Here is a 13883-nt window from a genome sequence, read left to right as displayed (position 1 = left end):
TCAGCTGCCAGTAAACAAAATAGCACAGGATGGCCCTTTGCCCTTAGCATGTACAGGGTATCCGTGCCATTGGCTGGCCCCTGTCACATGGTAGGAACACTGGATGGCCCACGCCATTTTTAAAGATGGCGCCGGCCATCCATTGCTCCTACCATGTGACAGGGGTCGGCCAATGGCACAGATACCCTGTCACATGGTAAGGGCAAAGGGCCATCGGCGCCATTTTGTTTACTGGCAGCCGATGACCCAAGAGCAGGAGAATGCTCCCGGGACCCCCACTGGACCACCAGGTACTTAAAAATTAGGGGGGGGGGGGGGTTGGAGGGGTCTGGAGGGTGGGGGGATACTAAAGAACTAATTTTAAAGGGTCAGGCTGTGTTTTTGGGTTATCGGCTCGGCGCAGCTGATAAAAAAAAAAAAAACAACGATTGGACCGTGGGAAAAATAATTTCCCGATGGTCTACGAATCCAAAACCGGAACCAATTCCGGTTCCGATTCACATCTCTAATAAACAATAGCTTCTGAAGTCATTTAAGTGAAACAGATACTGGGCTGAATTTTTATGGGCAAAATGCTTTAAATAATATGTTCTAGATTATAATATGCTAAGGGATGATAACTGCAATTTTTTTCCCCTTTCCCCCTGTTAACTTTTGTTTAAATTCAGTCACAATCCATGAACTTGCAGGCAAGGAGGTACTGTGGGGTGTTGGGTTCTTTTTTGGTACTATGGTTTGTTTTTTTTACACGCCCCCGTGTAAAAGTACTCGTGAATTTGTTTTTCTCATTCCGCTTTTCCTCCTACCACTTTTTGGGATTTACATTATGTAGCAAGCACCCCTTCGTGCAACCCTTTGTGTTATTTCTTTAATATGCTCCTTGTTATACCTTTTGCTTAATTGTTAAGAACTTTGATTTTGATGGTTTTATTTTTGTAATCTCTTAGCCTCAGGTACAACAATTTTAGATTGTAAGCCCTTTTAGGGGATAGTGAATTACCTATTGTACCTTATTGTAAACCGATGTGATATCTCTTTTTGAAATGAACATTGGTATATAAAAATCGTAAATAAAATAAAAATAAAAAATAAAAAATAAAAAATGATTTTATATGTATAGTTTGAGTGAATGAATGAATGAATGAATGAATGAACATCTAGGTTGCTTTTGTCTGAATATTGTGTGCTATCTTATAAAAAAAAGTGTGGAAACAAAAAAGGGATTGGACATTATGTAGCTTCTTCTTTGAACTGTGATAAAACAATATTGGATAGTGATATTAATAGTGCATATAGGGATTATATTACAAGAAGATATAGATGTTTATTTTAGAGTTTCATATTTACTTAATTTAAGTTTTTATTCATCTCATTTCAGGTATTAATCCATAAACACAAACATTTGAATTAGTGATGAGAATGCAGAGGCTGTACTTCGAGGACAGCTTCCAGAGTGCTGTGTTATGAGAATTGTACACATCATTTGTCATTGAACTCATAATTTGAAATCATCTCACCTTTTGCCATAGAAGTCATCTTGAATCTTTCATTTTATCGACTGAAGTGCTCAGTATTTCATTATTCCATGGGGGTGGCCTTACTTAGACACTGTTTTTAAGCAATATGTATATCTATATCTCTTTGCAATGTAATAACTTATTACCTTGATGAAATACTTTTATGATACACTTAGCTAATAGTTAGTCACATTATTATTTGCAGGTGCTAATATTTTGATTCTCACATTAATGATCAGTCTGAATTGATGCACTTCTTTGCTCCATAGTTGCTGTTCTCCTTGTTAATGGCTCAGCAGAATATGCTATCTACATGTCAATCTGACACCCAGATAGTACTTATTTTTTTGTAGAAAGAACTAGAATAGATTTTTGAAACAGGAATTTTTTTTGTTTTGTTTTTTTTGCACCACCAGTAGGTGTGGGGATATGTGCTACACCTGAGTTTAACTGTTCCAGATACCTAAAAGAAAAGGCAATTAGTAGGCTGTATGCTGCTGTTGGGATAGGCCATTGAACAAAGACCTGAGACAATAATTAATTGAGGGTTGGAGTTGCACCCAAATAACTGCACATATGGATACAGGCTATACTGAGCACAGTAGGCCTGATACTGTATAATCAATGAAAGGTAGCCTAGCCTGTATATCCTGTGGTGTCCCCCAGAAGTCAGAGAGGCCAACCACATACAAAAACCAGTATGGAGATCGCAACGGATGACAGAAAATACTGAGACCAATCACTGTGGACACTCCTGGCAGGCCAGAGGCAAGCCTTGCTAATGTTTTAAATTGGGCAGACCTCTGGATCAGTTAAATTTCAAGGGCCATGAAGCTTAAATGGAGCTTAGGTATTCTTGATAAGGGTATCTGACCAATTGCACAGATGCAGCAATGAGTTAATGGATTTAGCTTTTCTTGAAAATATGGAAGTAGCCCTGGTCTTTTATATTTCCTAGTCCTAAGGGACCAGTGTTTAATGCATGTATATATCCAACAAGTAATACAAATTGTTCTGATTAATGCTGACATCAATATAACTATAGATTAGGAAACTTTTCATCCCTCAAGTGTCAATGTGAATCCTCTGAATCCAGGGGTGGATAATGTTAGAGTCATTTTTTGGTATGTATACAGAAGGTAGGCCATATGGATTCAGAGTTATAACCCAGATACAAACTAGTTTGAAGGCCAAAGGACAACTCTGAGTGAACTCCTTTTTACTGTTTTGCACTGTGAAAAGTTTATAAACAGGCAAGAGTCTGTTTATTTTAGTTATTCTAGAGAAAGCAATCAATTAACTTATACTAAAGCCTGAGAGAAAGTGAAGGCCAGAAAGCTGCACTTGAAATTTGATAAGAACTTAGAGGAAGGGAATATCACTGCTTTCCAAGCATTGTAATGTATAAGGAAAAATAACCATGAGAGAGAGAGGGGAGAGCACACTCTGGATGTGATAGCACAGGCTGATCCTTTGGAAATATGGAAGCTTTTTATACCATTACTCTTCTGTACGATCTGATTTTATTTGTTCTATCCTCCTATTGCTCAAACTTACTTTCCTAAGTACCTGGAACCGTGATGTACTGAATCAAAATTTGTGTGAGACTCCTGTGTAGGGAATAAGCACCTGGGTTCAAGTCCCCAGGTATAATCCCAGTAATTGTGTTGTTTATATTGGATAAGCCCCTCAGGTAGCCCCGGTGTAGAGCTCAGTGAGATTACCCTCCCCCAGATCAAAGCCCCTGGGCAGAATGCAAGTGTGCATGGACTGAACCCAGAACACCAAGTTAAAGGGAATTCAGAGAACAACAGGACCACTCAGGTAATCAGAAAAAAGTTACTCCTGTTAAACCACTAGACCACTCACCTACTTTTTCTCTCCAAATGCCTGACATCTCAAAGTGGCAGCTGGAGGAAGCCGGTATATATAAACCTGAAAAATAACACACCGCGCATAAGTCAACATGCGCCATGTAAAATGACATGTGACACGCTGATGCCACACACAATGTGCTGACGCAATGTGTGACACAATAACATATTGTGCTTCGTGAAAATCGCCTGTGCAATGGTGTACACAGTAAATTAGCCTAACCCCTCACATTTTTTTTTAATCACTGGTGCTATTTCTGATATATTTATAGCATTTTAATGAATCTAGGCTTTAGATTGCTAAATCTAGCCAGTTAAATTTTGACCAGCTAGATGTAGCAGAATATTCAGCTGAATATCTACTTTGTTAGTTTAAGTTGAACATTTGGTTAAAATTATGTACTTAAGGGTCATTTATCAAACGCGGCAGTAAGATTTAACTTAGGGAAAGAGTCAGAGTTAGGGCAGGGTTTAGGCAGGTAAAAAAGAATTGTTTTTCTGGTAGTGCTGCAGGCGAAAATGCCTTAGACATTATCGCCGGCAGTAGTGCTTAAAATAACATCACCTTTTTCAGTGGTCCTATGGGGCCAATAGTGTACAACACGGCTGCGGCGGGCAAAATTGCACTGTCACAATGCTGCCGGCTGCACACTATCGCCCTGCCCCTTTTTTTTTTCACTACTGTAATCATCGCAGAATGGTGAATCCCCCCAGTATGTTTGCTACTCAGCATTTTTTTGAAACTCTATGCTTGTACCTATAACTATTTTCTCTGCTTTCATGTCCTGAACTTAAAATAAATGACTGTGCCTTGTAGCATGTTATTTCATTTAAGCACATTGTCAGATTTGGATGGTGGTATATAGAATATATATATAAAAAGCTTAGGCAATATCAGATCAGAAGGTGTTGGAATGCACTTTCAGGACTGGAACTCAACATGTTCTTGCAGACTATAGAAATTGTGAGAAATAGGATGAAATTCAGAAAGGACAAATACAAGGTACCCTACACAGGAATCAATAATTATATGCCTCCATGGAAATGATGCTAAGGAAAAGGAATGTTGTAAATTTTAAAAGGAACCAATATTTACACCATACCAGGGCTCAGAGGTAGTGCTATGTATACTACCATATAGAAGAACCGGGTTTGATTCCCATGTCAAATCTTCCATTTCCCAGAATGATTGGTGCTAGAGATGCTGAAGAGGCAGCATTCTTAGCCCCTGGGTGAGGAGAAAACGCCAATCATAATACAATGGCAATACCTAGTGTCCACAATTAAGGTCCATAATTGCAGGGTTCTTGAAGGAATCCAGGTACATGCACCCCCACAACTTAGGATTTTCATTTCAATGACTAGTTAAGTGAATTTGGTGGGAAAGAAATTAGATGAAAAATCACTGGGTAATTGTGAATGAAGAGTCATGGTGCCAAAGCCCAACGGAGGCTGTTTCTGCTTAAGCTGGAAATGCAAAGCAGTGATGTGTCTGCAGTTTGGAAAACTGGGAAGCAGAATGGCTTGCAGCCTTTACCTTGTTTGTTATTTGTGGCCTGTGGGTCAGTTGGGAGAAATACCTTTACCAATGTATGCTCATTCCCCCATTCTTTAGTGGTATCCTCCATACCCCTCTTATGACTCATTGATCTCAGTTTCGCCTCCTATATCCTTCTCTTTCCAGTCTTTTTCACTGCTCTCCACTTTACCTTCTTGTCTACCCCTCCACCTTCACACCTTTTCCCTGTCCTGTTCCCCCATCCTCCCAGATCTCTGAACCTTCTCCTTTCTGCTCATTCAACCAGTACAAGCTCTGCTTTATCTATTGTAATGAGTATAATGAGGTACAACCGGACCAGAGGCATAAAAAGCAGACATATACTAAGAAGAAGAAAAGTAACCCCAGGGTTGAACAACAGGGGGCGTCCAAGTACAAAATAAAGACTACAGTTCCCAGGATTCTTGAGCAGCTAAAGGAAGCAAGGGCCCAGAAGGAAGTGAAGTCAGCAGCTGAATTGAATGATAATGAATCAGATTCAGCTGAATCAATGCTGGTGGAGGAAGAGGGCGTGCCCGAGTGGGGGAAAGAATATGAAAAGAGCTGCTCTTCTAAGACAGAGGAGGAGATGGACATGGAGCTGCTAACAGAGGAATTTTCCCTATCAAGTATGGAAACAGAGTGAGTGACTTTGATAAGAGAAGGGAAAATTTAAAGTTCAGAAATAATGTTTTTCTAGCTCTGTTACAAGGTGTTTTTGGTTGGTTTGGTAAGGGATGACCGCTTCCTGTTGCACAACCAGAAGGGAGTAGGGGAGGGCTGTGCAAACTCCCCAAAAAGAGCGTTTATAAGGGCTGTTAAGGAATGGTCAAGTACTGTTGTGTAGGGATGTGAATCGTTTTTTGACGATTTAAAATATCGTCCGATATATTTTAAATTGTCAAAAATTGTTAGGGCCACGATACAATACCAATTCCCCCGATTTATCGTCAAAAAATCGTAAATCGGGGGAAGGGGGAGGGCAGGAAAACTGGCACACTAAAACCCCCTAAAACCCACCCCCGACCCTTTAAATGAAATCCCCCACCCTCCCAAACCCCCCCCCCCCAAATGCCTTAAATTACCTGGGGGTCCAGCGGCGGTCCGGAACGGCAGCGGTCCGGAACGGCCTCCTGCAATTGAATCGTGTTGTCTTCAGCCGGCACCATTTTTCAAAATGGCGGCGCAAAATGGCGGTGGCCATAGACCAACCCGATTCGACTGCAGGGGTCGTTCCGGACCCCCGCTGGACTTTTGGCAAGTCTTGTGGGGGTCAGGAGGCCCCCCCAAGCTGGCCAAAAGTCCCTGGGGGTCCAGCGGGGGTTCGGAAAACGATCTCCTGCCGTGAATCGTTTTCCGTACGGAAAATGGCGCCGGCAGGAGATCGACTGCAGGAGGTCGTTCAGCGGCGGTCCGGAACCCCCGCTGAACGACCTCCTGCAGTCGATCTCCTGCCGGCGCCATTTTCCGTACGGAAAACGATTTGCGGCAGGAGATCGTTTTCCGGACCCCTGCTGGACCCCCAGGGACTTTTGGCCAGCTTGGGGGGGCCTCCTGACCCCCACAAGACTTGCCAAAAGTCCAGCGGGGGTCCGGAACGACCTCCTGCAGTCGAATCGTGTTGGTCTATGGCCGCCTCCATTTTGCGCAGCCATTTTGAAAAATGGCGCCGGCTGAAGACAACACGATTCAATTGCAGGAGGCCGTTCCGGACCGCTGCCGTTCCGGACTGCCGCTGGACCCCCAGGTAATTTAAGGCATTGGGGGGGGGGGGGGTTCGGGAGGGTGGGGGATTTAATTTAAAGGGTCGGGGTGGGGTTTTAGGGGGGTTTTAGTGTGCCGGCTCACGATTTTCACGATTTTCACGATACTTTAAACACCCAAACGGCAACAATACGATTCCCTCTCCCTCCCAGCCGAAATCGATCGTTAAGACGATCGAGGACATGATTCACATCTCTACTGTTGTGTAAAGGGGAGTTTTTCAAACTTACTAGAGACTATAATTGAGAATTTGAATTAATAGACTGACCTGAAATATCATTGAACTGTTCTTCTATGTTTATACCAGTTCGTCTGAGTAAGGCCAGAGCACTGAGACATTCGAGGAACCTTAAAAGAAAACAAGGTCTGGAAGTTAAAGGCTACCAGGATCGTATCAGAGACTGCCAGAACTGGATGGGCTGCATCAGAAGGAGGTTTGCAGTTGGAATAACCCCTTTAGTTCCGTGACTCACTCTATCTATCTAACCTTCCTTTTTGGCCTTCATTCCAAACATAATGATCACCCAAGGTGGTATTCAGCATAAATAACAAAAGAAACATTTAAGAACTAATTAACATTTGATTGATGATTGCGATCAAAGTGTTAAGAGCAAAATGAAAGATCTGTTAACAAAAGAAAAGGACAATCTATGTTGCATGTTCCTTGTATGTGCCAAATATAGACATCCCACACATCAAAACCATCAGTAGGGAAACTGCGGTAGCAATGGACATATTGGCATAAAGTCAAAGACACTGCACAGTTCACTGCTTGATCAAAAATGATACTGGTAAGGATCCGTGAATATCCTCAGAAAAATCAGAAGAACCACTCCATTGATGATCATGTACCAGACCTCTGAGCATTGTTATCCCAATGGGAGCATGGAAGTACATGAAACAGCTATTGGAATAGAAACAAGACTAGGATGAGTTCATCTTCATGGTGCTAGACATATTCTACTGGCCACAAACTGCTGTCTGAGGAGAATGGAAAGAGCGGGGGGGGGGGGGGGGGGGTTGGAGGCAGTGTTCCCAAACCTTTTCTGGAGACTCTTAGTCAGTTGGGTTTTCAGGATATCTGCAATGGATATACATAAAATAGATTCACTTGTGCAGCCTCTGTTATTATTATTTATATTTGATATATGTGTGTTATGTGTTTTATAAATGTTGTATGGAATCCACATTGGACACACAGAAGTTGTGGAATAAATATTTATTGTATTTATATACCTCTGCCCCAGGTTTTTAATGTAAGCAACTCTGCTCAAAATGGTGTCTAATATTAAATCAAAATAATACATGCAATGAAATAACAAGTCAAAGAACAAGTAAAGCATCATAAAACATACTATAAAAAGCATTTACCTTTAGCTTACTTCCTCCTAACTCTTGAACCTAATCCTTGTGCCCTGCTGTTCACTCTTTTTTCTAAGCCTTTTCACCCCATTTGCACTCCTTACACTCCCACTCTCACTGGCACAAAAACTCAGCCATGCGCCCTGTGATTGGGCCATACGTCACTCAGGCACACCTTCCCTGCCATTCCATCTCTCTGATAAATACTGACTAGAAATGAAGTGATCCATACAGCATACATACACACACACTTACACATAGACACCGACTCAGAAGACCAAAAGGAAGACTCTAGGAAGGGCAACAAAAGGATAATAAGATATAACCAAGACACCTCACTGAAAATTGACTTCAAACAATTAACTTTCTTCTAACTTTGTCAAAATACCTCTATTTATTAATCCAGTAAGTGTCTTCCTCATGCCTCTCAGCACTGACCCTGAGTGTCCATAGAAAGCTGCTTTTTGAATGTTCCTGCCAGGGGCCAGGAACAACAAACAGGATGTGTGTCCATGCTGTGCATGCAATTTACATTACTATGCTGAAAAAGTTCCATGAGCATTTGGAACCTGCCGTGCAGATATAGTCATCCACCTGCTCAAACCTGTACATAATTTTAATGAATTTATAAGAAAAAATTTGTTTTATGTTTGCATAAGTTATCCAGAAAAAAAAGTGAATGGGGATTTGCATGGCTTTAGAGAACTAGTCTTTAAGGTTAAAAAAAAATAACAGATCATAATGTAACATTTACAAAATGTATCCAAACAAAATAATTTAGAAATGTTATATACCGTAATCCTACAGCACTCAGTATGTCTTTTAGCACTATAGAAATAAATGATAGTAGTAGATTTTCAGAACTGGCATATTCTATTCCCCCAGTATATCCATATTTGAAATTAAGGTCAACAAATAAATTGCAAGTGATAATTTTTAGGAATGTGAATCGTATTTCTGATTGAAAATACCGTACAATATTTTCAAAGTCATCAGAAATCGGGGGCACCCCAAAACCGATAGGAAAACCCCACAAAATTGTTTGTTGGGTTCTCTTATTGTTTTGGGGGAGGGCGGGAAAAACAGCACACATAAACAAGCCCTAAACCCACCCCGACCCCCCCCCCACAAAAAAACAAAAAAAATCTTTTTTAAATTACCTGGTGGTCCAATGGGGCTCCTGGGAGTGATCTCCCGCTCTCGGGCCGTCGGCTACCACTAATAAAAATTAGGGATGTGAATCGTTTTTCAACGATTAAAATTATCATCCGATAATTTTAATATCGTCTTAAATCATTATAGAACACAATACAATAGAAATTCTAACGATTTATCGTTAAAAATTGTTAAATTGTGTTAGTGCGCACTAACGGGAGTTAGTGCGCACTAACAGAAAATGATACAAATTGACACTTTCCAGGTCAGTAAAGGTCAGTTAGGAATGAATATGTATTCCTATTGGCTGGCTGCCCTCTTATCTATTGATGTTACCAAGGTTCCCACTGAGGTGATGGTTGGGGGGATGGGAAATGGGAAATGGAAATGGAAACTCAGGAACACTAACAGAAAATGATACAAATTATTGACACTTTCCAGGTCAGTAAAGGTCAGTTAGGAATGAATATGTATTCCTATTGGCTGGCTGCCCTCTTATCTATTGATGTTACCAAGGTTCCCACTGAGGTGATGGTTGGGGGGATGGGAAATGGGAAATGGAAATGGAAACTCAGGAACACTAACAGAAAATGATACAAATTATTGACACTTTCCAGGTCAGTAAAGGTCAGTTAGGAATGAATATGTATTCCTATTGGCTGGCTGCCCTCTTATCTATTGATGTTACCAAGGTTCCAACTGAGGTGATGGTTGGGGGGATGGGAAATGGAAACTGTTGGTAGTTGACAAAAAAAGTAATGTGATCATTCAATATGACTAGAACTTGTGCCCTATTCCTGATACCAGGGGTGTTGTGATCTTCCTGCACTCAGTGCCCTATCCCTGATACCAGGGGTGTTGTGATCTTCCTGCACACAGTGCCCTAACCCTGATACCAGGGGTGTTGTGATCTTCCTGCATGCAGTGCCCTATCCCGCCTGCATTACTACTGAGAGGCTGGCTTCACAGACAGGGGGGAGCTTCCTGACCCTCACTCCTCCCCTCCCCCATGTCCCAGCCAGTGAATGGTGTGTGGGTGAGGGGGGGGGAGGATGGTGAGGCTGAAACAGCTCCTTCCCTGCATTACTAGTGAGAGGCTGGCTTCACAGACAGGGGGGAGCTGCCTGACCCTCACTCCTCCGGGGTGTTGTGATCTTCCTGCATGCAGTGCCCTATCCCTATTAATACCAGGAGGGTTGTGATCTTCCTGCACACAGTGCCCTATCCCTAATACCAGGGGTGTTGTGATCTTCCTGCACACAGTGCCCTATTCCTGATTCCAATAGTGTTGTGATCTTCCTGCACACAGTGCCCTACCCTGATAACGGGATGTGTGCAAGAAGATCACAACACCCCGGGTAATCTGGATAGGGCACTGCGTGCAGGAAGATCACAACACCCCTGGTATCAGGGATAGGGCACTGTGTGCAGGAAGATCATAACACCCCGGAGGAGTGAGGGTCAGGCAGCTCCCCCCTGTCTGTGAAGCCAGCCTCTCACTAGTAATGCAGGGAGGGAGCTGTCTCAGCCTTCACCATCCTCCCCCCCCCCTCACCCACACACCATTCACTGGCTGGGACATGGGGGAAGGGAGGAGTGAGGGTCAGGCAGCTCCCTCCTGTCTGTGAAGCCAGCCTCTCACTAGTAATGCAGGGAAGGAGCTGTTTCAGCCTCACCATCCTCCCCCACCCCCTCAGCCACACACCATTCACTGGCTGGGACATGGGGGAGGGGAGGAGTGAGGGTCAGGAAGCTCCCCCCTGTCTGTGAAGCCAGCCTCTCACTAGTAATGCAGGCGGGATAGGGCACTGCATGCAGGAAGATCACAACACCCCTGGTGTCAGTGTTAGGGCACTGTGTGCAGGAAGATCACAACACTCCTGGTATTAATAGGGATAGGGCACTGTGTGCAGGAAGATCACAACACCCCTGGTATCAGGGTTAGGGCACCTTGAGCAGGAAGATCACAACACTCCTGGTATTAATAGGGATAGGGCACTGTGTGCAGGAAGATCACAACACCCCTGGTATCAGGGTTAGGGCACTGTGTGCAGGAAGATCACAACACTCCTGGTATTAATAGGGACAGGGTACTGTGTGCAGGAAGATCACAACACCCCTGGTGTCAGGGTTAGGGCACTGTGTGCAGGAAGATCACAACACCCCTGGTGTCAGGGTTAGGGCACTGTGTGCAGGAAGATCACAACACTCCTGGTATTAATAGGGATAGGGCACTGTGTGCAGGAAGGTCACAACACCCCTGGTATCAGGGTTAGGGCACTGTGTGCAGGAAGATCACAACACCCCTGGTATCAGGGTTAGGGCACAAGTTCTAGTCACATTGACTGATCACATTACTTTTTTTGTCAAGCTACCAACTGTTTCCATTTCCCATCCCCCATATATTGTCCATGGGAACCTTGGTAACATGAATAAATAAGAGGGCAGCCAATAGGAATACATATTCATTCCTAAACTGACCTTAACTGACCTGAAAAGTGTCAAATTGTATCATTTTCTGTTAGTGCGCACTAACAATGGTTAGTGCGCACTAATCGGAAAAAACAATTTTTTAACTAAAAAATCATGCCAAACACAATTTTCTTCTCCTGCCAGACGATTTCAATTGTTAAGACGATAGGGCACATGATTCACATCCCTAATAAAAATGGTGCAGATGGCCCTTTGCCCTTACCATGTGACAGGGTATCTGTGCCATTGGCCGGCCCCTATCACATGGTAGGAGTAATGGATGGCCGGCGCCATCTTTAAAAATGGGGCGGGCCATCCAGGCTGGTGTTTCCGGCACTGTCACAGGAAACAGAACACGGGAACGCCATGTTTAAGCTTTAAAAGACTACAAATACAGTAAGTTCTCTTCCTGTTCTCCGTCAGATCAGTGGTAAGATTCCCTTTAGAGTCTTTTATCTTCAGGATCATGCTTTGTAGTGTTCAATTCTTCAGCTGGCAGGCTAGCAGCTGGAACTAGGAACCTCTTCTAAGTACCTAATAAGTACTATCTCATAATTCCTAATCTTACTATGTTCTTAGTTAACTGCCTCCTCCAACCCTATTTTCCGGCTACTTAAGCTTCCAAGTTTATCCACCTTGTTGATTGTAACTGTGCTCCTTTTGTTAAATGATTGTTTATTGTTAAAGTTTACCCCCCGTTCTGTGTAAACCGATTTGATATGGTTTCCACAATGAAGGTCAGTATAGAAAAGATTTAAATAAACAAAAAATAGCCACTGCCCTTGAAGTGCATAAGCCGTAAACCACTGCTTTCGAGCACTCCCACACAGTGCTAAATGGTACTGCGGGATCGCTGTTAAATTGGAAATACTCTCGCACATGCGATGTAAGCTGGTCCTTGAAGGTGTTATCTTTTAGAAGGGAGGAGTTTAGCTTCCAATACGCCTGGCCCCTCATTGCCTCTCCATCTGCTAAGTCAAGTGTTACTGCTCCATGATCGGACCAGGTGATGGGGTGTATTTCTGTGCCAGTAACTCTGGGCAAGAGGCACTGATCCAACAGGAAGAGATCAATATGCGAGTAAGATCCATTGGGATTTGAGTAGAACATGAACATCTTTGCTGAAAGGGTTGTGGTGCCTCCAGATATCTGACAACTTCCAGTGGCATATGACAGAGCAGAGGATAGTTCTTACTTTTTGTCCTGCTCGGTGGGAATGTTGACTATTGTGATGGGAGTTGTCTTTCTCTGGGCATAGAGTAAGGTTAAAGTCTCCTCCAATTATTAAATAACCTTCCACCTCAGTGACCAACAAGGATTGGAGCTGCTTCCAAAATACCGTTTGCTCCTGGTCTGGCACATTGGAGAGCAATATGAATATGGTATTACCCATCTTAAGCTTAATAAGGACATATCTCTCCATGGCATCTTGCCTCTGGGCTAGTAATTCAAAAGTTACGTAGGCCGCTATCAGGATGCCCATCCCAGTATATCTGGAGGACTTTTCGCTGCGGCCAGAAAAGCCTGTGGGTACTCCTTATACCGCAACAAGTGTTCATGTCTCTTGCGGATGTGGGTTTCTTGTAATAGAGCGAAGGATGCTTTCCTGACTACTAGTTCCCAGATTAACATATCCCTTTTTCTACGGGTGTTCAGGTCCTTCACATTAAGAGTGATAAATCTAATCATATTGGTCTAGTATATGTAAGAGTGTATCCCTGTCCCCCAAAACAAACAGAGATAGCAGCGTGCAGTATAGCCTGGATAGGAGACCGTGAAAAACATCTCTTACCCGTGAACACATGTTCCTACCCAGAGTGTGAGAGTATAAAAGAGCTGCAAGATAAGTGTTTGACCAGGAAAATTGACCCCAAATTCCAAATCCATACATCCTCCCTTTCGGATTCCCTCCTAGGAGGTATGTAAACCGCATGCCAAGAGGCCACATTGCCCCCCCCCCCCTCCCTTGTAAGCAACCCAAACAGTAATATACAGTAACAGACATGTCAGGTTATAGCCAAGCAGGGCTCAGCTGCAGGAGCTACAAACTGCAAGAATAACATATCATATAATTTCATTCATACATCACCCCCTATGGTAAATAACTGGATAAGAGAGATCAAGGCTGTCAAGTCCAGCAAAGTCAGCCCTGATCCGAAAGGGCATCGGTGAGAGGCGCTGTTTGAGTGTGATGCCTGCATC

Source organism: Rhinatrema bivittatum, chromosome 6 (genome assembly GCF_901001135.1).
Source record: "Rhinatrema bivittatum chromosome 6, aRhiBiv1.1, whole genome shotgun sequence".
In the NCBI taxonomy this organism is placed as follows: domain Eukaryota; kingdom Metazoa; phylum Chordata; class Amphibia; order Gymnophiona; family Rhinatrematidae; genus Rhinatrema; species Rhinatrema bivittatum.
The sequence above is the reverse complement of the archived record's forward strand: the minus strand, read 5'-3'. Positions refer to the sequence as shown.